The 20,637-nt window shown below is 37.2% G+C and overlaps 1 pseudogene; it reads left to right on the top strand.

Moving 5' to 3' along the window:
* The window catches only part of LOC130028626 (uncharacterized), a 106,143-nt pseudogene that overhangs the window by 33,633 nt on the left and 51,873 nt on the right, over nt 1-20,637 (top strand).

Here is a 20,637-nt window from a genome sequence, read left to right as displayed (position 1 = left end):
AGCCTTTCCTTTTTACCCTCTCTCTACTTTGGGACACTGTGGTTTGCAATACAGATACTCAGAGGCCATCATGTTTGGTCCTTAGTCTACTTTTAATACACATCTCCCATTCAGAGAAATCCCTCCAAACATCATTGATTGGTAGTCCTTTCTCTTTCCCATTTGCCTTCTACCCTAGCACATGAGACATGCTACCAACAGTGAAGATATCCTCCTAGCTCTTGTCTCTACTATCCTTGGGTGTTACTCTCATATTATGTTATTTTATACTCCACAAATGAGTCATTCTATGTCTGTCCCTATATTTTTGACTCATTTCACTTAGCATGATACTCTCCATGACCATCCACTTATAGGCAAATTTCATTACTTCATCTTTTGTAACAACTGCATAGTATTCCATTGTGTACATGTACCAAAGTTTCTTTAATCAGTCATCTGTTCTAGGGCACCTGGATTGTTTCCAGATTCTGGCTATTGTGAAAAGTGCTGCAATGAATATACAAGTGGAGATGTCGTTTATACTCTTCTTTTGTGCACCCCTGGAATATATTTCCAGAAGTGGTATTGCTGGGTCATACAGAAGCTCAGTATCTAGTTTTTTGAGGAATGTCTATATTGTTTTCCAAAATAGTTTGACCCACTCAGCATTCCTGCCAACAATGAATGATACTTGATGTAGAAATTCCTAAAGACTTTGCAGAAAAACTCTTATAAACAATAGGTTTGCATAGTAAAGTGACAGATAACAAAATCAATACCCAAAAGTTCATGCCGTTACATGTATACATATAATAAAAGAGAAGAAAGAGACATTTAAAAATATCCCCTTCACAATAGTGCCTTGGAAAATTAAGTACCCCAGAATCAGCTTACCTAAAGAGGTGAAGGATTTGTACAAAAAGACTACAAAATACTGCTTCAAGAAATAAAAGAGGACATTAGAAAACAGAGACTCATCCCCTGCTCATGGATCAGGAGAATTAATATTGTCAAAATGGAAATTCTCCCCAAAACATTATACAAATTCAATGCAGTCCTTATAAGGATACCCATCACAGTTTTCAAAGAAATAGACGAAACACTCCAAATTCATATGTAGCAATAAACCTCCATGAACAGCTAAAGCAATCCTTGGGAAAATGATGGGTGACATCACCCTCCCCAACTTCAAACTGTACTACAAAGCAGTAGTAATTAAAACAGCATGGTATTGGAATAGAAACATACTTGCAGACCACTGGATTAGAGTTGAATACCCTGACACAAAACCTCAAATATACAATTACTAAACCTTTGATAAAGGAGGAAGAAATGTGAAATTGAACAAGGAAAACCTCTTCAACAAGTGGTGCTAGGAAAACTGGGGAGCTACATGCAAAAACTGAACTCAGAGTTCTGTCTAACATGAGGCACAAAAGTCAGATCTAAATGGATTAATCTAATGGATTTAATATCAGACCTGAATCCATTATAGGTACAAGGGAGAAAATGTAGGCAGAACCTTCCATGACATTGAAGCGAAATGCATCTTTATACATGAAACACCACTGTCCAAGCAATTGGAAACAAACATAAACAAATGGGACTACATTAAACTAAGAAGCTTCTGCACCTCAAAGGAAGTGGTGACTAAAATACAGAGAAAACCCACGGAATGGGAAAAAATATTTACTCAATACCCATCATATAAGGGGCTAATATACATGGTATATAAGACACTGATAGAACTTAACAAGAAAAAAATCCAACTTCCTCAAAAATGGAGAGAGAAGATGAATAGAAACTTCCACAGAAAAGAAATATAAATGCTCAAAAGGCACACAAAAAAAACACTCCACATCACTAATCATCAGGGAGATTCAAATCAACACAATTAGATATCATTTTATACCACAGAGACTGGCACACATCAAAATGAATAAGAATAACCTGTGCTGGTGAAGATATTTCATTCATTGTTGGTGGGTATGTACATATATTAAACATATAGATCTCAAAAACACAGGGCTGGAAAGAGAAGGATGTGAGATTTATTCATATTTTATCCCAAACTACCTTATTTAGATGTTATTTTGAAATCTCACCCAAACAGAATCATAAAAAAAAACTCTGATTTTAGTCTTAGGAAATAACAAATATAAAAAAAAACTTGAGTTCTGATGGCACAGAAATACATCAGAAAGTTGGATCTGATATCCCAAATGTAACTTTTTTAATATGCTGTGTTTCAGTCAATAGAAAAATTTAAGGACCTTTTCGGTCCATTGAAAATGAAAGCTATCTTAAAAGAATTATCAGAATGACTTAAAAGAGAAGAGTTGGAACAATGAATAATAGTTTTAATTAGATGCTTCTCCATAGTCTCAGAAGCTGTCATTATTAAAAATCTCTAAATAATCATTTATGGTGCAGTATAAATTTTGTTATCTCTGTAACTCATAGTTCTTATAAGTTTTCTTTCTCCCTTCCTCGATTACTTCCTTCTACTTTCTAGGCCTAGATACTTTGGATAGATGTTGGATAAATTGGGTTGTCCTTGCTCCTCTGACAGGGATCTTAGGTTTATTGAGCTACTCCCACAACAGTGCCCCTGAGGCACACCCAATTCCATCAGCACTAATAATTCTAAATTGCTTTTCTCTTTCCTTTATGTCATTTGCGTAGTTTATTTAGCAATGTCCTTTTTGTATAGACACAGGAAGTTAGTTCATGCTATGCTTTGTAACATGAAAGTTATTGACTCCAAAATAATATTTACTCCGGGGTATCCATATTTACTTCATTTAAGCCTCAATTGCCCTTAGTTTCTAGCACTCCAAAAGGAGAGACCAGACGAAGGAACAGGATGGACCCAGGGCAAGCTGTAAGCTACTCTGTCATGGAAAGGAGATAAGCTAAGCACTGTAAGTATAATAAGTTAAGAGGATGGTCATGGGACAAATGCTGTCATGACCCAAAAAGAAGTAACTAAATAAGGACCCTGCTTGGGTTAGGAAAGACTAACCTGGCCTGTGGACTATGGTCTGGAATATATAGCAAGATGTCCCTAGGAAGAGCCAACCCTTAAGCTTAATATATCTCTTACTGTGTTCGTACAAAATGACTAGAAATATAAGAAGTGGACTTATTATGATTGGTCAAATGTATTTCTAGCTGAGGAAAGGATAAAGCAATACACTTTGGATGGAATCCTGTCCTTGGATCTCCTAGGAATCTGGATTGTTGAACCCTCAAATGATATTTTGTCCTTAAGTTAATCTCCTAAAGGAATGGCTTTACCTTTGTTTGTCATTATGACAATGTTCAACCCTACCTATGAATACCCCCACACTTTCATGATTCTCATATAAGTATGCTATAAGAGGAAAGAGGAAAGATGAGAATAGAGACTTTGGGACTTTGGAATTAGGAGAAATAGATGATAACTATGACTGGAAATGGAGGACTATGAGACTATGATGAGACAAGAAAGAAGATATAACAGAAAGAGAGGACGTTGAGCTCTACGAGGAGACTAGGACGATGCAACTATGATGACTGGGACTATGACTAACACTACGACTGCAATTTTGCTATAAGGGAGAGATGGTACTACATTCAGGAGGAGAGAGAAATAAACCGACTACCAACCAGCCTGGGGCCTAGTTCCCCAGTTTCTCTGTTCTTCTGGCCCTCCATCCATCGCTGTTGTCTGGCCTAGGAACATGGCTCTCTGCCACCGAATGCTTACAACCCGCATGCCCACACTTTTTCCTTGGAAATTCACAGACATAAATATATAGATATATAGATATCCATGTCAGAATCATAATTCAAGCCCAGCATTAAAAGAATAAGATATCCTGGTAAGCCAATTCTATCAGTTCCTGAGTTATTAGAATCAAGTTTTTATTTGATTAGCAAAAAGGAAAAATATTTAAAAAAAGATAAATCAGGAACACTTACATTTTATAGCACTAAACAAAAGATCTTGAAGTAGAAGAAAATAGAATTAAACAAGGATAAAATGTGAGTTGAGCCAATATTTCTCTTGACATATTCTAAAAATATTGATCATGTGTCCCTAAAAGTAAAACATCATCATCTGGGTTCAATCACTTGGAAATGAAATACAATTCTATGAGAGCACTCTAATATTCAGATCAACAATTATGACTTCCAGGAACAGAGAATAAAAATACAGATAGAGACATGTGTGAAAGGATGTCATTTACAGAGAGCCCAAGATATTTTACTGTAAGTTTCCTCTTCACTCCTTATTTCACTCCTTATCAATTAGCTTGGACTTCTGCTGAAGCATTTCCAATTGAATTAAAAATGAATCAAATGATTGGTTGTTCTTAGATTGCATTCTTAAATCCCTAAATCTCCTACAATAGTGTGAGATCTGGCTTTATAATCCTTTCCCCACTATCTACTTCTCATGTCAACTACTCTTACATGTAATCTACATTCTTCCACTACTGCTCCTTGTATTTTCCCAGAGTTCTTTGTTCCTTCTATTTCAGCATATTCTTTACAATTTTTTATTTTTATATTATTTATCTATTTTTAAATGTTTTATTAGTGAATCACCGTGAGGTACAGTTACAGGTTTACAAACTTTTGTGCTTGCATTTCATTCATACAATAATCAAGTACCCATCCCTCCACCAGTGCCCATTCTCCACCACCAATGATCCCAGTATCACTCCCACCACCCTTACCCCACCCCACCTCTGTGGCAGGGCATTTCCTTTTGTTCTCTCTCTCCTTTTGGGTGATGTGGTTTGCATTAGAGGTATTAGGTGGCCATCATGTTCAATCTATAGTCTACTTTGAGCATGCATCTCCCATCCTGAACAGGTCCTCTAAACACCCTTTACTTGGTTGTCCCGTCTCTATCTGAGCTGCCTTCTCCCTCAGCATGTGAGGCCGGCTTCCAAACCATGGAAAAAAACTCCTGGTACTCATCTCTACTATTCTTGGGTGTAAGTCTCCCATTCTGTTATTTTATATTCCACAGATGTGCAGCATATTCATTTTCTTCTTGCATTTTTTCTAGCTATTCCTCTCACCTCTCCTCTCTATTTTCTAACCTCTTTGCAGTCTTATTTATGGCTTTCTTTTTTCTTAAAGAGAGACCTTGACCACACAGACCACATGGTGCTGCTCACTCCAGACTGAGTACTTTCTAGTTTCCAGACACTGTTCTGAATGTTTCACAAGTTCTAACTCATTAATTCCCATAACATTCCTTGGAAGGAACAGATGCTACAGCCTCATGCTGGAGAAACTAGGACAGTAAGCAAATGACTCTCTGTCACAGAGCTGGTAAGAGAAAGAGCAAGACTTGAGTCTGATAATTGAATTAATTAAAGAGCCATCAAACATTTAATCACTTGCCAAAACTTTCTCTCTCAAGAAGCCCTACCTGAATTTCTTTGTTGCTGTACTATTCAGAACATTTAAAACGTTAACATTGACTATAAAGCCATAGGTATTGTTTTAATATATATTTATATATGTAATATATAGTTTATTAATGTATATACAAAACATAAATATATACATAGATTATATGTGCACACATAAATATTTATTATACCAGTTTTTAAATTAATTTTACTACAGAACTCTTTTTTTTCTCCACAGCACATCTTGTGGATGAAGGGTATTACTTAAAAACATGAAGAGGCCAGAGAGATAACACAGCAGGTAAGGCGCTTGCCTTATCCTAGGTCCAATTCCCAGTACCTTATTTGCCCCCCTCTCCCCCCACAAGAGCTCCAGAAATGAGTCCCTTGGTGCAGAGCCAGGATTCAGAGCTAAGTACAACTGGGTGAGGTCTAAAAACAAAAAAAATGGAAAAAAATATTTTTAATTTCACACATTATGTTCTCCAGATTATCATTGTATAACATTATTCACCAATGAGTTTATTAAGTGTATTGAGCAATGCCCAATAAGCAAGTCACTTTTTATTTTCTATCTTAAAAAATAATTAGAATTTGATCTCCCATTTGACTCAGCAATACCACTCCTGGAAATATATCCCAGAGAGGCAAAAAAAGTATAGTCAAAGTGACATCTGCACTTGTTTGTTCATTGTAGCACTCCTTACAATAGCCAGAATCTGAAAAAAACCTGAGTGCCCGAGAACAGATGACTGGTTAAAGAAACTTTGGTACATTTACACAGTGGAGTACTATGTAGATGTTAGAAAAGATGCAGTCATGAAATTCACATACAAGTGGTACTACATGGAAAGTATCATGTTAAGCGAAATGAGTCAGAAAGAGCGGGATAGACACAGAAAGATTACATTCACCTGGGGAACATAAAGCAACAAAATGGGAGACTAACTCCCAGGAGTGGCCGAGATTAGTACCAGGAATTTTGCTCCATGACTTGGAGGCCAGCCACACGTGCTAGGTGAAAGGGAGACTCAGATAGAGAAGAAATCACCAAATAAAGGGTGTTGGGAGGATCCTCCCAGGGTGGGAGAAGCATGCTGAAAGTAGACTATAGACCAAACATGATTGCCACTCAATGTCTCACTTGCAAACCACAGGACTCAAAAGGGTAGAGAGAGAGAACAAAAGGGAATGCCCTGCCACAGAGACAGGGTGGGATGGAGGGGATGGGGGGTGGGAGGGATGCTGGGACCCGTGGTGGTGGAGGATGGGTGCTGGTGAAGGGATGGGTACTTGATCATTGTATAACTGAAACCCAAGAACAAAAATTTGTAAGTCTATAACTGTACCTCATGGTGTTTCACTAATAAAAAAATTTAAAAAATTAAAATAGCCTATATGTTTACTCCTTGAAGTACTGATGCACATAATTATTTGTGAATATATGTAGCTATGCATATGTCATTGTGACTGGAATCTAAAAGGTGATGAATAACATTAAAGAGCAAATACATGCCAGAGAGATAGTACAAGTATCAAGCTTGTTTTAAATACAACTGACCCACATCAATCCTTGGCATAGTTTAAGGTCTTGTGGTCCTCCGAGCTTTGCTAGGAGGGATCCCTAAGCACAGTGCCGGGACTAAGCCCTGAGCACAGCTGGGTGCGGCCCTAAAACAAAGAATAAATAAATAGATGGCCAAATTAATGCCTTTTTTGGTGCCAGTGAATATGGAATTTTATAATTTATCTACATACAAACAAAGCCCTGTCCCTGGAGCAATACTATCATCATACATAAAGAACAGCGTGCTTGTCAATGCCTGTTTTGGACAGATTATGCCTTAGTTCAGCAAGTTTATTTTTCAATTGAAAGCATTGATATAGGACATCCCAGATCTCCTTAAACCTCTAAAAGTTCATCTCTAAAATTAATGTGGGATGAAATAGAATAAAATGGATGGTAGCCTTTAGTTAAAAAGGACCATAAAGAACCCCAAATTCAGCTTCTTCATGGTGCAGTAGTAAAGATAGCAATGATTCTTAAGTACTTGAGCCAGATTTTTTCAACTATTTCTTCATCTGTTTTCAGATCAGGGAAAGGAATTCAGAAGTGTTTTGCCAGTGCCCTCCTGCCTTGGTTCACTCTGCTGCTGTCAGATAAAGATAAGACACAAGACATTTGAGAAAAGCTACATGAATATGATACAGCCCTTTCATCCAGCTACGGAAGGCACAGAGACTGATAATAACTTCAATAACATCACCTGCTTGAAAATGTCTGAACTCACACCTAAATAGACAGTCTCAAAGCATAAAGCAATTATTTCACAGAAGTAGAGATTTGAATACAGGCTTCTGAGGATAAATCATTTCACAAAGGTATTCCATTTGAACATAGCATGGCAATTTTTGTTAAGATCAAAGTCTGATTTCAAAGAAAAAAATCTCTGAATAGTTTTTCTTGCTCTGGTGTCTGCATAGAAATAGAGTGCTAAGCACAGAGATTGCACGGGGCACAGAACGTGGGACTAGGAAACTGTGTGCTGTGCCCTTGGGCAAGGCATGTGATTTCCCTCAATCTTAGAGTTCTCATCTGCAAAGCAGAAGTCTGTCTTCAGCAAACACCAGTGTGGCGTCTCCAGGGGTGAGGATCATGAATGAAGAGCTACAATTTGTACTGCACGCTTGAATTCATTATCTGTATTGCCTCATTCAATACACAATAAAGCCCTGCACTAGAAACTAAAAACCAAAGCTTGAAAACAGAACCGTCCGCATTGAGTGAGAAACCTGGGTTTCAACTCCAAGGCCATTGATAACCCTTATCCAATTTTTGTCTTTTCCAAGCAGCTTCATTCAGTCTCTCCTATGGGAGGGATTTTAGAGATTGTGAAGGGCTCGATAGGTGATCGTGATTGTATTTGCTTGTGGCTTTGACTGGATTTATGTCCTCCTAAATCCTTTCTGTGACCATTGATGGCTTGAAGTGAAAGTCATAGAGAAATTTTTTTCACCCTCTGGGATCCCTGGAAAAGAAATGCAATGGAACTTGCAATAACTTTACCTGCATGCCTGCTTATTGGTAAACAGTGGCTCTTTATAGACTTCATATTTCATACTGGGGTGAGGATGAGAAGATTCTCCAGAGACCTCACAGGCTAGAACCAGGACTCCTTTTCTTTCTCTCTCTTTTTCCAAACATTACAGTCTCTTCAAATCACTCATTTTCCAACATAACCCAATCTTTAAGGGAACACTGATTCTTTTGAAGGTAATTTCCCTTTAAAAGTCGTGACTGTTTGACACCATGCTTTATATTTCCCTTTTTAAAGTTTATGTTTGTAGGATTTACTTATTTCATATAAACTATATGAGCACTGAACAATCCATAATATTATTTAAATTTATACACTTCAATAAATGATTGACTCTTTGAAAAGAAGTTTTGCTAATTTACAGTTTTCCGGAATTTCAAATTAGTTCTACTTATCTATGTTTGTATAGGGTCACTATTTCACCTCTGCCCTCCCCCCACACACATACACACAAAGAGATCTCTTCCATATATGGGGGAAATGAGGGGAGAAGAGGAAAAGACACAGCGAGAGAGTAAGAAATGGTTAAAGTCAACAAAACTGAAGGCTTTGTAATTGAACTGAGCTTACATGAAGAGAGTGGCGTGGATCAAGACCTTGGGACATTGGTGATAGGTCCAGTGTTAGAAAAAAGTATGCATGAAAAATGAGACCAACATTATTCTAAATCCCAGAATCTCAATAAAGATGGTAAAAAAATGCAATTCACAAATGTTTGAAATGTTGATAATTTTACTTTTTTACTTTTGCCCATACTATAAATATGTCTCTATAAAAGACATAGGTGGCAAACAAAACTATATATATATCTTAGCTAGACATTATAAAATTATTATCATAATCTATAAGTTACGTTGAGGAGAACACAGGCAGAACCCTTCCTGACATTGAATCTAGAGGCATCCTTGGTGATTCAATGTCATTGGCTAAGCAAGAGTGGGGGGTGGGGATGGTGGCTGGGGGAAAAACTGGGGATACTGGTGCTGGGAAATTACACTGGTGGAAGGTTGGGTGTTGGAACATTGTATGACTGTTACCCAATCATGTATGCTTTGTAATGCTCTATCTCACATCAACAAAATAAAATATCAAAAAAAAAATGTTCTCTCTCATGTGTGGGATATAAAAGAATAACAAATGGCCAAAGCAAACAGGATCTGAAAAGTAGTCTATAGAATTGAACTTACCGTGGCAGGGAGGGCATTCTGGTGGAGGATGTGGTATTGAACATTTATGCATAAAACCCTATGATTAACAGTATTAAAAATTATAGTGCCTACTCTAGTACATCTACACAATGGAGTACTATGTAGCTCTTAGAAAAGATGAAGTCATGAAATTTACATACAAGTGGTACAATATGGAAAGTATCATGCTAAGCGAAATGAGTCAGAAAGAGAGGGATAGACATAGAAAAATTGCATTCATCTGGGGGATATAAAGCAACAAAATATGAGATCAATACCTAAGAATAGCTGAGATCAACACCAGGAGGATTACTCCATAACTTAGAGGCCACCGGATATTCTAGGGGAAAGGGCAGTTCAGATAGAGAAGGGAACACCAAATGAAAGGTGTTTGGAGGATCCTCCCAGGAGGGGAAATGCATGTTGAAAGTAGACTATGGACTGAACATGATTGCCACTCAATGCCTCTTTGGCAGACCACAACACCCAAAAGGAGAGCGAGAACAAAGGGGAATGCCCTGCCACAGAGGCAGGGTGGGAGGGGGGGTGGGGGGAAATGGGCACTGGTGGAGGGATGGGTATTTGATCATTGTATGACCGAAACTCAGGCACAAGGATTTGTAAATCTACAACTGTACCTCATGGTGCTTCACTAATAAAAAAAAAATTATAGTGCCTAAATCCTTTTTAAAAAGTAATGATTACCATGATCAAGTTAGGATATCCATAGTACCAGCAGAACTACACTCATGTAGTATCTTTTTTTCTTTAAAATGTTTAAGATGGACTCTTCCAGCAAATTTTATGTATTCAGTATTAACTACCATGCTGCATACTACATCATAAGAACTTCTTTATCTTTTCAATAGAAGATTTTGGATAACATCTCTGCATTTCTTCTCTCCATTGGTCCTGGTAACTACCTTTGTCTGAATTTGGCTTTTCTCCCCCAGATTCCACAGAGTAAGTAGTCTCATATGTTACTAGTCTTCTCTGTATGGCCTTTTTCATTTGGTATAATGTATTTCAGGATAATCTATGTTGTCTCAAATGATAGAATATCCTTCTTTTAATAGTTTAATATTTCATTGTGTCCATAGTTATGTATCACTTCATGGAGGTACATTCCAAGAAATGTATCATTAGGTCCTGTGGGAAGGAATAAACAAAAGGAAGGACATGGACAAATTAGTTGAGAACTTTTTGGGTGGGGTGAGGAGACGGGTTAGACAAAAATCTAATCTTATGACTAAGTACCAAGAACAATAGGATTATTATTTTCAATCTCTAGATACGTTCACATAGAAGGAGTTGGCACAAGGTGCAAAGAATCTGGGTGTCTAATAGAGGCTGTGTAGTAATGCTCAATTAGTGGATTTAGAGTTGGAGGAACATAACACTACTTCGCTTCATACCCTGGAAAGCTGAAAGTGAATTTAGAGTCTTGCTTGTCAGACTCAGATTTGAGTTTTTGATTTTGAGTCAATGTCTATCGTATGTGTGCTAGCTAGTATGTTCATGCTTGTCAAACTTTCATGCCACACCAATGGCATGGATCTGACACAGTTCATATTTTAACTTAAGGGGCAGGGAGACCCTAGAACCTATGCTTCTAACTAATTTCTATATGATGCTTACAATTTTGGGTTCATATACTATATTTTCAAGAGCAAGATTGAAGTTTCAAAGGTATTATTTACCCTGAGGTTTCCATACAAGTAAAACACCATGCTTGACTTTATTTGAGCAACCATTTTGGGCCTGAGTGGTTCTGGCTAATGAATTTTCAGTAAAGTATCTTCTACTCAAATAAAATAATAGGAGCTAAAGGGTTTTTTTTTTATAAACTCACTAATTTGGCTTTAAATTCAGGTAGGTAGGAGACTTCATTTCCTAATTATTCCATAAGTTGGTTAGGACAACCTAACTTAGAGTCCATTCTGAAACCTATCATAATCTTTCCCATGGAGCTGCTTTCAACATGACTTCTCCCATGGTTAATAATCCTAAAAAGATAGAATACTCAAGATAGAATCTGTGGTCTTTTATAACTAATATCAGAAGTTACATACTTGTTTCTTGCTCCATTGACCACACAGATCAACCCTGAATATATTTGGGGAGATGGTGAGTATACAAACGTGTGAATGCCAGGAGGTAGAGATAATTGCAAACCATCTGAAAATTTGGGCTTAGACATGTGTAATCTTACGAAGTACTTCAGTAATGAGCATAGCATTAGTTTCGATTATGGCTGCTATTTGATTGAATAAACTTTTTATTGAATTCCTATTGAAAAATAATTCACATCTCATGAATAAATTTTAAAGAGCAAGAAGTTGCAGTGAAATCAGTTTAAGCTGGGGGAGAGCAAGGGGATAGGATGGAATATCATCTTCAGAGAAACTACCGGGGCTAAAGACCAAATTTTCCAGGAAAAGAACTGAACAATGAGAATTTTGTTCATGCAAGAAAGGGAAGAACAAGACAGTGGCTGAAGAAAATGGGACTAAGGGTTATGTTGAGGTAGAGGGATATTTGTGCATACTTCGTAGATCTCACAGTCCTCATGGTTTTCATATTCCTTATCCCACTGAAAATATTTTGATACATGCTTTCTCATTCTTCTTTCATTCTGGAAAAGACTTCTCCCCAAACTGAGAGCATGCCCTCTCTCAGGAATAGCTCCTCTGCTCCCATTGTACATCCTTTGTACCTGGTCCTAACTTCTATTTCATTCATTTTGAACCCATTGACAATTGATTTCTTGCTCTCTAGTTTCTGTGACAATCTGTTTTGAATTTCTTGGTCTAAGATTTTTTCTTATTTCACAAAGTGTCTTGTGCATAGAATGGGGCTCTATAAATGCTGGTTGAAATAAAACAGCATACGAGTAGCATTTAGTTTTCATGTACTCTAGCCCAAATTTGTACAAAGTCTCATTATTTCAATTAAACACCAAGCATTTTATTGCCAATGGAAAATAATGACTCTCCCTCCTGAAATATTCATTTTGATCTTTTTGGAACCTGAAACCAGGCAGGTGGGTGAAAGTCAGACTATTCATGAGTTTGACTGTGACAGTAATAATTGGTGTTGAAATGGAAAAGAGAACAAAGAGAGAGAGAGAGAAAGAGAGAAAGAGAGAGAAACTTCAATGGGGCAGGGATATCCCAATTAAAAAGAGCTATGGATACTTTAAGAGCCGAATAAAACATTTCAAAGAATTTTGCTTACAGGTTCCAGTTCTTGCACATTTCTGTTTAGGTATTTCAACAAAGTGTACTTGAATACATCCTAAGCACATTTTCCTTCACTGTTTCTGGTCATTCTTTTATTAAAAACCCATCATAATCAACACCCTTTTATTTTATTTTGTTGGTGGGAAGGAGACTCCCAAACAATGCTCAGGAGACTGGGAACCCACCCAGTGCTTTTCTGTATGAGGCCTCTGGATACAGTGCTGCTCCAGCCCTCCCATGCCAAGGATTACCCATGCAATCTCTGTGGTGCTTGGAGCCTCCAGGACTGCACCCAGCAGTGTTCGGGGAACATTTACCACCCTTTTTAATAAAGAAGATTTTCAGCATACTAAATGGATTTCTATTACACTCTTACAGTTGGTAATATTATCTTCTCTAAAGACACTCTGAATCCCAATTATTTCTCAGAGGTCTGGATCCAATCGTGGACAGTTATCACAGAACATTAGCTTCAAATAGTGCTTTAAGGATCTTATGAGTTGAAAGGAAAATCTGTAATGATCTCATCATTGGAAGTATAAAAAGTACAAGTATTCCAGGATGATCCCTGTTAATAGAAAAGAATTCATTAGAATCTGCCCCTTCACAGGTCTTTGTCCTGATTTGTGAACCAAGTCCAATTTGTGAATCAACCTTGACCCAGGCTGGAAACACAAGTTATATATAACCCATGAATTCACTTCAGAATTAATTAGTCCTGATTTTGAGTCCTGCCAGGCCCATATGCCCTGAATCAAGATTTTTCCCATGAAGTTAAAGACATTTTTCAGGAATAATTCAACATGAATTAGAAGTCCAATAAGACAAATACTTTGTGCTTCTGTTTTCTCACTTGGTCTTCTTGTTGGCTTCATGGGAATATTATGTAAAAGGCAATGCAATATATATGTCACTGTCCTCCCGTTGTTCATCAATTTGCTCAAGCAGGCCCAGTAACATTGCTACAATTTGATATGTGTTTGGTATATCAAATACTATGTCACAGGTAGCTTGCCAGGCTTTGCCTTGAGGGCGAGATACTCTTAGTGGCTTGCTGGGCTCTCCAAGAGGGGCAAGGAATAGAACCTGGGTTGGCCATGTTGGCTGTGTGCAAAGTAAATGCTCTACTGCTGTGCTATCGCTTCAGCCTGCAATATATATGATAGACTGCAAAATCAAGAGTCAAGCTAATCTAGATTCATCTTTCCATTTTCATCTCTTACTGTTGAGTATTAGACAAAGTATTCAATCCCTTTTCTTATCATGGTCATAGGAGGAATACTACAATTATTATTCCTGAGTTTCAAACCAATAATTAAATGAGCATATTGTATGAGGACCCTAAACATATCATAGATTCCCCAAAGGTTATTTCTGTCTCAGTCTTGTCCTTCCATTCCCATGAGTATATTTCAAGTATCTCTCCAGAGAATGCACTCTACTATAAGATCCTCCTGCCAACCTAAAACCTTGAAAATTACACCAGCTAGAATCAAACACAAGGTTACTGTGCTCCTTTCGACTTGTTAGACTATATTGGTGGCTCTCCACATTGAGACATAATTTGGCAACCTGACGTAACTTTTCAAATCTTGACTTTGCCCAGTCTCAAAAACCTCCCCATCCACTTTCAAGTGCAAATAAGGCATAGACCTGCAGAATGGGACAATGTTTAGGTATACAGGCTTTGAAATTCCAAGGCCTGACTTAAAATCCCATTGACATTCTTTTCCCACTGTGTGACCTTTGGCAAGTTATTAAACTCCTTTGGAGTCTCTGTCCCTCTGTCTATAAAGGAGATTCATAGCTGGATAGAGCCTCAAGATATTTGGATAGAGCCTCAAGATATTGGTGAGAGACACATGAGATAACGTATATCAAGTTCTCATCAATGGCTCAGTTACTATTGGCTACTATTGATGTTTTGCTGTTGAGTACACCTATGCAATGATAATAAGAACTAACCATGAAGCAATGTTTCTATCTTGAGTACTGCTTACCTGTCAGTACTTGGAATTAGGCAACCACTACTGTTTCTGCCAAATTAAGCATTTACAAGTTTTTTTTTATGAATTTTGAGTGAATAAACAGGAGTAGGAAGTTTGTCACTTCCCTGGATGTATGTGGAGCACTGGAAAAATACATGAGATCCAAAGAAGCATCTCATACAACTGGGAGAACTCCTTGTTTCCTTGTTCTCTTAAAGAAGGCATATTTCTATTGGGGTGCTGATTGATTCTTTTTTTCTCAAAAAGGGGACATAAACCAGAGAATTTTAGAACTTCTGGTCTAATAGAAAAACCCATAGGCAATTTAGTAATACAATCTCAGTGAGACTGTCTAAAGTCCTGAACAAAAGCAGAGATATTTTAGAGTTGAGTATCCATGGTATCTGAACTTTAGAGTACCATGTACTTCAAAAAGAATTATATATACAATAATAGGAAAATGCTATTTGTTATCACACACAAGGCTCACTTGGAGACTGGAATCCTGCATTTAAGAGCATGACCAAATCCTGAAGACATCTGTTCTTGTGGTCAATGTACTTAAGCCTCAGGGAAATATTTTCCCAAATCAGGTAATCTTGATCCGCAAAAGGAAAAAGCCAACTGCATACTCATGCCGGGGAAAGTTGTGGATGATGCCATGTGGACGTGCAAGTCAGAAATTGCTCAAGAAAGCCATGAGCATTTTCAAGGCAGCAAGAGTTAAAGAAAATAAAAACAAATTCAACTTGTCAAATTCTTCCTGTGGGAAGCATGTGTAAAACAAGATTTTTGTCCTTTACATTGGCAACTAAATGTAGAATTTTGAAGAGTTTAGATTTTATAAAGCCATTTCATAATAATAATTAACTATGTTAATAGAGAAGATACAACTAATTATTTGGGTTCAAATGTTTGCTACTTCTTAATTTTCATTTGTGTTTTTTTAATTAAAATATTTGAATAGTTAATAAAAACATGAACATATTTTATCTTGTTTGGTTTTCATTTTTATTAAAATATATTTGCATGTTCTGTACTTTAGACATAATTACATTATAGCAGACTGAAACTGGACATTTTATAACATTTTTATTGTATTTTATTTTATAAGTCTACATACACTTATGTATTTTAGAGTAATAATGTTACTACACTATGATCACTACCAAAGTGCCAATATCCAGCTTCCAAAGCTGAAAATATAGATAAGAATGAAATAATTAGTAATGTTGTTGAATTAAGGGCAATGTATCTCATTGCAGAAGCTTGGTAATAATTTTAATTGTGTATGCTTTTTACTTAATTACTCACCAAACTTTGACAGACCATCAATCGGATATCCATATATGTCACTATTAATTAAACTTAGTCATCTTTAATATATTATAGGCTTTCAATTATACAAAAACAATCACTTTACACATTAAATTTTTCTCATTAGAAATATATACTTGCTAAGGTAGAAGATACAGTGGACTCTTGAGTTTTAAGTTTTAAACAAAATATTTTACTGGCCTCCATTATTACTAACAGAGAAGCATTGCTGGGAATAGGTGCCAGATAGTTCTCTTGTCCAAGAAGAGACAGAAATAGAAAAAATAAAGCCACTCATAAAGATTTGAAAAACAACCAATCAACCAAACTACTCAAGACATAGAAGATATACTCCATGAATGTTTCCATTTGCTCTTACTGAAGACTTAATTTGCATCTTCGATAGCACAAACTCAGATTTTTAATGCATTGCCAAGCATTTAAGCTATTTATTTTTTAAAGGTTAAGAAAGGTAGGAAAAGTCTATGGAATCTTTAATTTCTGACTTGATGTCATCCCATTCATTGGCCATCTGATGTTAAAATGGTATGCATTCACAATATATTTAATTCAGAATATTAATGTTCAGATATTTTGACATTCTTAGGATCTAAGACCTAGTTATAAGTAATGATGATTAGAAATGATAAGAGACACAGAGCTACAATAATTCAGAGGGATTAACCAGAAACACCAGAGATAAATCTGTATCCTGGATACCCTCACTGACTCGTCAGGAAATGATACGTGGATGCTAGACAAATGCTGAGATAATAAAATTATCTTGCATACCACTAAGGATAGCACTTTATTTCCAGAACAATGGGTGGCCATTAAGATAAACTGCTGATGAAATATGCAACAAGCAGCACACACACGCACACGCACACACATACACATGCATGCACGTACATACATATACCTGAAAACATAAAATAGAAAAAAAATCACATCACGACTTCTGAGTTCTGAATTGAGAAAGGGCATTCATGAAGAGTTGGTTCACTCTTGATGCTATTTGCTTGCTTTTTCAATGTTTTATACATTAATGGATACTAAGAGAATTTATTGTTCTTGGATTGATAGCATTTCAGAAATGAGTTAGGATTAGGAAAGCCCTTTCATAAACAACTCCTTGGTTTTTATAAATTCACATGAAAGAATGAAATGTTGTTCTCTACCATATTCTAATCTCCTTGGGTATAATGCTGTAGTACCTGGTTCCAAGCTTATGTATTAAGTCTAAGACCTACATATAGGCCACAAGTAAAAATGTGTAAGTCCCCACTGCCACTGTCTAAATCAGACTGTCAATGTGACTATCTTGTGCCAACTTCACTGGAAGAAATTTAGGGAGCCTGTTTGATATACTTGCTACTGGCAAAATAATGTGAAGAATCTGTATGAATGGGTCCATTGTTTGTACTTTAAATGTTCTCTTTTTTTGCAACACTGTATGAAGAACTCTTAAAAGGTCTATTGGTAGAGATACTCATTAAATGTCAGTTCGAAAAGTGGTGCTGTTGATGTGATGAAATATGATATGCTTTTACATATGACCTTTTTATCCCTTGTACTGTGAAGTACTTTGCTAACCCAATGCTAACACCAAAATCCAAGATGTAATTCATGAAAACTAAGAAAGTGCCTTCGCCATTTAAAATCAGAACCATGGGATATTTGTTAGATCAAATGCTTCAGAAATAGTTGGCATAGATTTGGTCCATGATCTGTCTCTATGATAGCTAGACATTGCAAATTCTCTCATTCAGTCACCATTTATAAGGCTAGAGAGAAAGTACAGTGGGTAAGGTACATAATTGCATATGGATGACCTGGGTTCAATCCCTCACACCCCATAACCTCCCTGCCACTAGAAATGACAGAAAATGTCACTAGAAATATCACTAGTAATGATCTCCGAGTATAGAGCCAGGACTAATAGCCCCCCAAACAAACAAAAATAGCCATTTACTGCATGTCTACTATTAATCAGGTGACTGTGGAAAAGTCATTGTCCTTTATTTCTTAAATAGGTGCCTAAACTTACTGATAACAATGAAGTATGATAATTGCACTTTAAATGCAGTGAATGTCATAACAGGGTTATGTATGGGAACCAGTGCAAGTTTAAACAAGTGGGATTTATTTTTCCTGATTGGTTTTGTTTAGTTTTGTTTGGAGTCACGCCCTGTAGTGCTCAGGATTTACTCCTGGCTCATTCCTGGCAGTGTTTGGAGTTCATATGAGATCAAACCCTGCAAATGTCCTACAGCTGTACAATCCTTTTGGCGACCACCCTCCCCTCCCAAATTGGAGCTTCAAAAGAGCACTGAATCTCAAATTGTGGTTCCAGTACCGGCAGACTCAGAATTACCTGGGAATTTACTATGAATTCAAATGCTTAGATCTCAGGACTCCTGAAATTGAAATGTGGGTGCTTTAAATGGACAGGGATGTCCAACTCAAGAGATGCACACCAAGCAGCTAAGTTTTATGGAATTATGAGACCCCATAGTTGAAAATTCTGGAGCACCATAGGAGTCAGGCAAGCTAAATACATGCCCAGCCAAACTCTGGCAGTAGCACCCTCACCCCTCTACTATAGCTATGCCAGAGGCTCAAGTCCACCACTTCACAAATATTTTCACCGGAGACATCAATATGCGAATAACTCTAGGTACCTGGTGTCCCGGCTGAAAACTCTGTTTCTGTTTATTTTAGTCGGTGTGGGTAGCCTCCTACCAAGCTTCCAGACTTCTGGTAGCCTCCGCAGCCACACCCACTTCCCACAGCTGCTGCTACATTGACATTTTGGCCCAGACGTAGATCTTGAAGTCTCTGGACTGTGCAGCCATAGACACTGATGTAACAAACAGCTTAATAAATCTGTAGACCAGGAGGGAACAAATCTGTGATATGATATAACAACATTCACATAAATTGATTTTCTAGATCTATTGATTTTAACATTGCAACTTTGTAATGTGATTTTAATTCTAGAATTGCATCAACAGTTGTGGCTGTTTTGTACATTAAAATAAATAGTTAAAAATGGGAGGGGGGAAGGAAAAGTAAAACATTATGAATTAAAAAATTTAAATTAAGAAAACTAAATTTAAATTAAGAAAATGCTTTAAAATCACATATGTGGCAGGAAACTGATATACAGAATATAATCTAAAGATTATTTCAACTCAGTATATCACTGTATCACTGTCATGCTGTTGTTCATCGATTTACTCAAGTGGGCACCAGTAACGTCTCCATTCGTCCCAGCCCTGAGATTTTATTTTATTTTATTTTTCAATTTTTATTAGTGAATCATCGTGAAGTACAGTTATAAACTTACCAACTTTCATATTCGGTCGTACAAAAATCATTTACCCATCCCTTCACCAGTGCCCATTCTCCTCCACCAATGTTCCCAATATCCTTCCCACCATCCCCACCCTATCCCCCCCTACTCCACCCCACATCTGTGGCAGAGCATTCCCTTTTGTTCTCTCTCCTTTTAGGTGTTGTAATTTGCAATAGAGGTATTGAATGACCATTATGTTTGGTCTGTAGTCTACTTTCGGCACACATCTTTCAACCCGAATGAGTCCTACCAACATCTTTACTTGGTGTTCCCTTCTCTATCTGAGCTGCCTTTCCCCCAGCATGTGAGGCCGGTTTTCAAGCCGTGCATCGGACCTCCTGGTCCTTATCTCTGCTTAATTAATTCCCCTTGGGAATTAATCTCCATTCTGTTACTTTATATTCCACAGATGAGTGCAATCTTTCTGTGCCTGACCCTCTCTTTCTGACTCATTTCACTTAACATGATACTTTCCATGTTGATCCACTTGTATGCAAATTTCATAACTTCATCTTTTCTAACAGCTGCATAGTATTCCATTGTATAGATGCACGAAAGTTTCTTTAACCAGTCATCTGTTCTTGGGCACTCGGGATTTTTTTTCCAGATTTTGGCTATTGAACATACAAGTGCAGATGTCATTTCTACTATACTTTTTTGCCTCTTCAGGATATATTCCCAGGAGTGTTATTTCTGGGCCAAATGGGAGCTCAGTTTCTAATTTTTTGAGAATTGTCCAAACTGTTTTCCAAAAGGCCAGCCCTAAGATTTCAGCAGCCTCTCCTTACACATCTTTCCCAACGATTGGAGGCTCTTTCACGGTCAGGGGAATGAAACCTGTTATTGTTACTGTTTTTGGCATATCGAATACATCATGGGTAGATTTCCAGGCTCTGCTGTGTGGGCAGGATACTCTTGGTAACTTGCCAAGAGTAATAAACTCAGTTATAAAAAAAAAAAAGATGGGCTGGAGCAATAGCACAGCGGTTAGGGTATTTTCCTTGCATGCGCCTGACCCAGCTTCAATTCCTCCGTGTCTCTCGGA

Source organism: Sorex fumeus, unplaced genomic scaffold (assembly GCF_029834395.1).
Source record: "Sorex fumeus unplaced genomic scaffold, SorFum_2.1 ptg000003l, whole genome shotgun sequence".
Lineage (NCBI taxonomy): Eukaryota > Metazoa > Chordata > Mammalia > Eulipotyphla > Soricidae > Sorex > Sorex fumeus.
This window is presented reverse-complemented; position numbering and strand designations above follow the sequence as displayed.